Genomic DNA, 7816 nt, shown 5'->3' with positions numbered 1-7816 from the left:
GCAGCCGTTGCTTTACTGCATAGGCAAACAGTATGGGAGACACACTTCCTAATAATGGGAACATTGTTTTTAAGAGGCTCTCTGACCTCTACGTCTCTTGCAAGGGGCATTGGAGTTCCTCCAAATTTTTGGCAGTCGTTGCTTCACTGCGTAGGCAAAGAGTATGGGAGACACACTTCCTAATAATGGGAACATTGTTTTCAGGAGGCCCTCCGACCTCCACGTCTCTTGCAAGGGGCATTGGAGTTCCTCCAATTTTTTGGCAGCCGTTGCTTCACTGCATAGGCAAACAGTATGGGAGACACACTTCCTAATAATGGGAACATTGTTTTCAGGAGGCTCTCTGACCTCTATGACTCTTGCAAGGGGCATTGGAGTTCCTCCAATTTTTTTGCAGCCGTTGCTTCACTGCATAGGCAAACAGTATGGGAGACACACTTCCTAATAATGGGAACATTGTTTTCAGGAGGCCCTCCGACCTCTACGTCTCTTGCAAGGGGCATCTTCCAAATTTTTGGCAGCCGTTGCATTCACTGCATACCCTTTAACTGTTTAGAAGACCCTCTCCTTTCTTATGGGAACATGTCGTTACTGTGACCCAGCTCTATGTGTCTTTAACCCCTTAAGGGTTAAAGCCACTTTGTACGTTAATGACCGGGCCAATATTTTCAATTCTGACCACTGTCACTTTATGCGGTAATACGTCTGGAACGCTTCAACGGATTCCCCTGATTCTGAGATTGTTTTTTCGTGACATATTGTACTTCATGATAGTGGTAAAATTTATTCGATATCACTTGCGTTTATTTGTAAAATAAACAGAAATTTGGCAAAAATGTTTTAAATTTTGCAATTTTCAAGCTTTGAATTGTTATGCCTTGAAATCAGAGAGATATGTCACACAAAATAGTTAATAAATAACATTTCCCACATGTCTACTTTACATCAGCACAATTTTGGAACCAAAATTTTTTTTGTTAGGAAGCTATAAGGGTTAAAATTTGACCAGCAATTTCTCATTTTTCCAACAAAATTTACAAAACCATTTTTTAGGGACCACGTCACATTTGAAATCACTTTGAGGTGTCTATATGACAGAAAATACCAAAAAGTGACACCATTCTAAAAACTGCACCCCTCAAGGAACTCAAAACCACATTCAAGAAGTTTATTAACCTTTCAGGTGCTTCACAAGAACTGAAGCAATGAGGAAGAAAAAAATTAACATTTAACTTTTTTTCACAAAATATTAAATTTAGACCAATTTTTTTTTTATTTTCACAAGGGTAACAGGAGAAAATGGACCCCAAAAGTTGTTGTGCAATTTCTCCTGAGTACGTCAATACCCCATATGTGGCAGAAAACTAGTGTTTTGCGCAGGGCAGGGCTCAGAAGGGAAGGAGCGCCATTTGACTTTTTGAATTCAAAATTTGCTGGAATAATTAGCGGACGCCATGTTGCGTTTGGAGAGCCCCTGATGTCCCTAAACAGCAGAAACTGCCCACAAGTGACCCCATTTTGGAAATTAGACCCCACAATGAACTTATCTAGATGTGTGATGAGCACTTTGAACTCCCAGGTGCTTCACAGAAGTTTATAACATAAAGACGTGAAAAAAAAAATCACAAAAATTTTATTTTAGCCCCAAATTTTTTATTTCACAAGGGTAAAAGGAGAAAATTGACCTCTCATTTTGTTGTGCAATTTTTCCTGAGCATGCCAATACCCTACATGTTATTGGCAACTACTTTAGAGGCCCAGTGCAAAGGTCAGAAAGGAAGGAGCACCATATTATAGTACAGATTTTACTGTTATGGTTTGAGGGTGCCATGACCCACTGGGAGATCCCATGAGGTGCCGTAACAGCAGATTCCCCCATAAATGACCCCATTTTTCAAACTGCACCTCTCAATGAATTCATCTAGGGGTGCAGTGATCATACTGACACCAAGGGTGTGTCACAGAATTTTATTCCATTGGGCAGTGAGGAAAAAATAATTATATTTTTACCGCAAAAAAATAGTTTTAGCCCCAGATTTGACATTTTCACACTGGATAATGGATAAAAATGGCACCAAAATTTGGCCCATAATTTCTGCTGAATGTGGCAATACCTCATATGTGGCTATACAGTACTGCTTGGCCACACGGCGACACTCTTGAGGGACGTTGCGCTATCTGCCTCCTGGAGCGCAGAATCCCCCCTCAAGTGACCCCATTTTGGAAATAATACCCCTGCCAAACATGTGAACACTAAATGTGGTTTAGACACACTGCGGTGCTCAGAAGGGAGGGGGGATTTGGATTTGGGAGCGCAGAATTTGCTGAATTTCTTTTGGGGGGCGAGGAGCCATTTAGCTTTTCCAGAGCCTTTGTACTACCAGTAATGTGGAAGCCCCCTATATGGAGACAACACCGGGAGAAATCGTGGCAGCTGGGGACCGAGTATGGACTCCATGAGCCTAAAAGGCCACATTTCAAGTGCAAGCAGTTACCCAGAAATCTTGTTACAATTGCGGCCTGTGGGTGGGTGGATGACTGGCTGCATACTTGTGCTTGCATTCCAAGGAATGGAGTAGGGACAACTGAACGCTGCACTTGGACAAGGACGTGGACGGTGATTGTTGCAAGTCTGCAATGACAGGTGCATGGCGGGAGGCATCTTTGCATGCGCCAAGGATCATATATGCCATGTCATGTTGGCTCAAGAGCAGAAGACACCATCCAGCTTATTATCAGCGCACAGTTGCTGCATCTCTGATGGTATGGGGTTCCATTAGTGCCCATGGCATGGGTAGGTTACACATCTTAGGAGGCACTATCAATGCTGAGCATTATATAAAGGTTTAAGGACAACATATTCTCCATCCAGACGTCTATTTTAGAGGAGGCCTTGTATATTTCAGCAAGACAATGTTAAAGCACATCCATTACAACAGCACAACTTTACAGAAGAGGGGTTCGGGTGATGAACCTGCAGTCTAGACCTTTTCCCAAAAGAAAACATTTGACGCATTCTGAAATTAAAAATCTGTCAAAGACCCCGGACTGTTGAGCAGCGAGATTCCTACATCAGACAAGAATGGGACAACATTCCTCTCCCAAAACTCCAGCAATTGTTCTCCTCACTTCCCAGAGGTTTACAGACTGTTGTGTAAAGAGGAAGTCAAACTACACAATGGTAAATGTGGTCCTGTCCCATTTTTTTTTAGATTTGATGCTGTCATCAATTTCTAGATGAGTTATTTTTTTCAAATAAAATGGAAAAATTAATCTTAAAAAAATGTCTAACGTTCAATTTGTGATTTGTATTCTATGTTTTGTTGTGAATAAAATATGGCTGTAGAGATTTCCAAATTATTGCATTCTTGTCACTAAATATGGGCTACTAATAATTTATGAACTTTTCTTTGATGATTTTATTCTCCACAAGTTGCAACATTTAATTACAAAGATAAATGTTGAACTTTGTGCAGAACTTTTGGAAACATTGTGTCTACTTAGCAGCCGTCTCTTGCACTGTTATCTTTTGCACATTTTACGTCTTAATTGCTCCTCACACGATTTGGATGGAGCGTGATTGATTTTATTCAGACAGTTCTGATGACTTTCCGGAGCTACTTTAGCTTTCACCTCATTTGTGGCCTAGGAAGTAACCTGAGAAAAAAACAGATCCACAAATAATAATCATCATCTCCTCCCTCAGACCTGCTTTATTTTTTCTTTACTGCCAGAACATGGATAATTACAGAGTTACCCGCACTTTAAGGTCAATTCAAGAAAGCATGGTAAAACTTATAACAAAAATTGTTTGAACCTAACAGATAAACTAGACTAGATAGATGATAGATGATAGATAGATAGATAGATAGATAGATAGATGGATAGATAGATATGTGATAGATAGATAGATAGATGATAGATGATAGATAGATAGATAGACAGATAGATAGATAGATAGATAGATAGATGATAGATGATAGATAGATAGATAGATAGATAGATAGATAGATAGATAGATAGATAGATAGATGATAAATAGTAGAGATGAGCAAATCTGCTGAAACTCAAATTTATCCGATTTGCTTTAATTCAGCTGGGAAATTGGATTTGCATTGAACTTATTTGATATGAATCAAATGTGCCTCCAAAAAAGTCATTTATTGTGCTCTGCAGTCTTTTGACCCCAAAGCATAATACGTGGGGCAGAATGGGTAAAAAACAGCTCATCTGTCCAGTGTCCGGTCAAAAAGCTCAGCAACAAATGGAAGTCCAAAGGAGACCAGCACTCGCTTCATCCATAAAAAAGGCTTTAATCCAGAATGAAAAACAAGGTTGGTTAGCACAGAGGCAGATGGCAATGCATGGAGGGAAACCACATGAATTTCAGGCAACGTGTTTCTCACCTGCACGGTCCTTAGTCTCAGCCTGGGTTATATTATTATACTCAACTTGACCCCACCTGTCCCTGTTGCCTCAGTACCCCACTAGGCCTCCACTCGATCTCTAAGCCACCCGCTCCAGCTCCAGTCTTCCTGTCAGTTTTTGATGGCACTTCGGGCACTGGCTAGGCCTCCACACACATTATGTCATCTTTACCACATGGTATGACACATGTCATGATGTTAAACTGTGCATCAAGGCCTAGCCAGCAAGCAGTGAAGAGAAAACTGGAGCCAGAGTAGGGCACCAGTGGAGAAGAGGTGGGGAACTAGGCAGGGACAGGCGAAGGGTGAAGTGAGTATAATATACCTAAATATATATTTTTTGAATTATTTCTAGCCCATATTAATCTAGCAAAGGGGAGGATATCTGGATGCCATATTGCTAGGTTTGTTTAAATCAAAGCCAAAAATTTCAGATTTACTAGAATCCACAAATTTTTGGAAATTATAAACAAATTTGATTTGTTTAAAATCGATACACTCATCCTTAATATTTCGTTAGAAGATAAATATGCGATAAATAGATTTGAGAAAGATAAATAGATATGAGATAGATTGATAGATAATGCAGTAACCTTGTGCAGGACACTAGGATTCATGGATCAGACGAGCAGAGAGGAATCATCAAGTCACGTTTTGTGTTAACGACAAGATCAATTCATCTGCATAATGTATTTTGTGCTTCCAAACTGATCTGTTGTAATCAGCAACATCCCGTCGCTGCTCTCTGACCTGCATTAACTTTTATGAAGCACCCCATAGCTCCTTCCAAAATATATGTGAAATTATTGATGAAACTTTCAAGGAAGAAAGTTTAAACCTGATTCTACAGCACAAAGTTGTAATTACGTTAATCATTGAGGGTTTAAAATGAATTTCAGTTCCTCCTATGCAGCTAGGAGTGGTGTGTGTGACTTGCAGATTTTTGGTATTTCTCTTCGATGTTTTGCTTTCCTCTTCCTATTCTTACTGAGTGCACAAACTTCTCCTGGTTTGATGGTCCTGTGTTTTCCTACCGTCTCCCCCTGTGTTTTACTGTGATAGAAATGCTGCAGTTGCATCCCCCTCCTCCCTTTCTCCATGTCATCTATGAACTGTTTTACATCAGATGGATTTTTTAGTGACTAAGGAAGTTTGATAACATTTACAGAAAGTCTTGAGACAGCGGAAGGGGAACTATACCTGGAGTATTGAAAGATGCCAGTTTTTAGACCATAGTTCTTGGGATTAAAGGAAATTTTCAGATTTGAAGATTGTAGAGCCCTCATCCAACAAAGTGTTTTCACCAGATTTCTGAAAAAAAGTTGAAAAAAAAAGCATTTTCACAACAGTCTCTGCCAGATTTGTCAAAGTGGGTGAAGCATGAGAGGGACAGGGCACTGTGAAGCACTCTCAACAAATTCTCAGAAACTTACGTTAGGCGTATCTTACTCTAGAAATGTACTCCAGTTCCTGACTGAAGTAACATTTCTGACAAGGTGCATGTCAGTGATAGGATGCACCTGCACTCCACTGCCACAAAAGGGGAAAAAGTCTCAAGACTTTTACACTAGTGTAGTTTTTCACAAAACTAAATCATGTTTTTAACGCAAAACTGGTGTAAATTTTTTGATCAACTTCCCCTATAGTGTCTTGATGGTGCCACCACTGGTTCCAGCACCAAGGGCACTTGTCTTACCAGTGTTCCCTAGCTATACTCATTCAATCCCTTAATGTAAAGAATGAATGTTTCCTTCACTGATAACAAGCAGAAATGTTGAAAATAAGTAATGAAACACAAAAGGCTCGATTAAGAATGGACATGCAGGAGTAAGATGCGCTTAATTCATTTAAAGGCACGCGTCACTAAATGATTTAGGCACATCTTATCACTGCCATGTTCCTCAATGCGCCAAAGACTGGAGTACATTTCTGGTGTAAGTTATGCCACTTAAGTGAGGAATTTGTTGCTTGGACTTCACCACTGCCTGTCCTGCCCATGCTAAACCCACTTTGTCAGGGATTGGCATTAGACCTCCAAAAGTTGCAACATTTTGGCACAACTTGCAAAGTTTCAAATTCATTAATGACAGAAATTTGGCGACAATACTTTTTTTGAACCAGGCCAAAGTATATTACAAAAATACTAGATACTTTGTATTGCAATTATTAAATCATCACTGTCATTTCAACAAACTTTGCATAAACCAATAGTTCAAGTGAATATAAGAAACTTTGGGATATATCTTATCAGAGAATTCTTCTTCTTTGTCCAGTTATGAACAACTTCTTCCCTTCCTGTCTACTAAAATCACCTCCATTCTGAAAAAAAAATACCCAGCTCAAATCCATCCTGGTTAAAAAAACACAATCTGCGAGTTTACTGAGGGAACAGATTGCAGCAGCCCAGCAGCCTATTGAGGTCTAGTGAGGAAGTGTCACGGGTGTGTCGCCACGAAGATCGTCACGAGTACACAGCCTGACTTCTCGCAGCTGACTTGTTGGTGCTTTGTGTTTTTCGGCAGTGAGGGAGTTAATTCTCTCTCTCTCTGTGCTAGACGAGGTCCAGCCTCGCCCAGCTGCAATCAATACTGCTGTAGTGAGACTCCTTCAAATGCCTGCTGGTCTGTTTGGGAAGTGTCGGTGAAAGCATTTCATTCAGACTAACAGAGCGGATCGTGGTGTTTGGAGTTTCTGAGATAAGTGCATTTGGAGTGTTTTTTCCCTTCCTCGCTTTATCATTTATCTCCTTTCCCGTTGGTGTTCCCTCTGTTGTAGTTGTGTAGTTGTTGTATGCAAGGTGGTTTTGGTTTTTCCCTTGTACTGTCTCGTTCGTCTAAGTACTGTGTGTGGGCATATTATTACTTGTCCCCTTTTGTTGTGATCGGGGTCCTTCTCAGGACTAGATTACTTAGGTGCAGGGATCCTCAGGAGGTAGGGGTTACGCTGGCGGCCTGGACCTCTGTACCTTTAACAGTACCTCCAGGTTGAGGGACTAGTCAGGGCCCCAGCTTAGGGTCAGCTTAGGCCCCCTACCTCCAGTATACAGAGACAGCGTGACATTTTCACCGACCCACTTAGTTTTTCTCCAGCTACCATGGATCCAGTAGCCGGTCTAGCTCGGCAGTTGCAGAGTTTGTCCATGGAGCTGGCGGACGTTAGGTCCAAGGTTTTGCATCCTCAGGAGCAAGCCGGACCAGAACCTAAAGTAGCTCTCCCTGACAGGTTCACTGGGGGGCGGGACAAGTTTTTTGTTTTCCGGGAGGCATGCAAGTTGTACTTTCGGCTGCGGCCTCGGTCATCGGGGAGTGAAGAACAAAGGGTGGGAATTGTCATCTCGCTCCTACAAGGGGACCCACAATCTTGGGCGTTCTCTCTTCCCCCGGGCTCCC

General features: G+C 41.3%; 1 long non-coding RNA gene across 1 annotated transcript in view; it reads right to left on the bottom strand.

The window, feature by feature from the left end:
- Window positions 1-3168: 3168 nt before the first annotated feature.
- The window catches only part of LOC141270918 (uncharacterized), a 143263-nt gene continuing 138615 nt past the window's right edge, over window positions 3169-7816 (bottom strand). The window contains exons 2-3 of the long non-coding RNA XR_012321767.1: window positions 5628-5738; window positions 3169-3657 (exon numbers count right to left, since the gene is read on the bottom strand). This is a non-coding gene — a long non-coding RNA (uncharacterized lncRNA). The remainder of the gene's footprint in view (window positions 3658-5627; window positions 5739-7816) is intronic.

Source organism: Phyllobates terribilis, unplaced genomic scaffold, assembly GCF_046119375.1.
Source record: "Phyllobates terribilis strain yellow unplaced genomic scaffold, ASM4611937v1 Scaffold_5__5_contigs__length_657084704, whole genome shotgun sequence".
NCBI classification, from domain to species: domain Eukaryota; kingdom Metazoa; phylum Chordata; class Amphibia; order Anura; family Dendrobatidae; genus Phyllobates; species Phyllobates terribilis.
The sequence above is the reverse complement of the archived record's forward strand: the minus strand, read 5'-3'. Positions and strand labels throughout refer to the sequence as shown.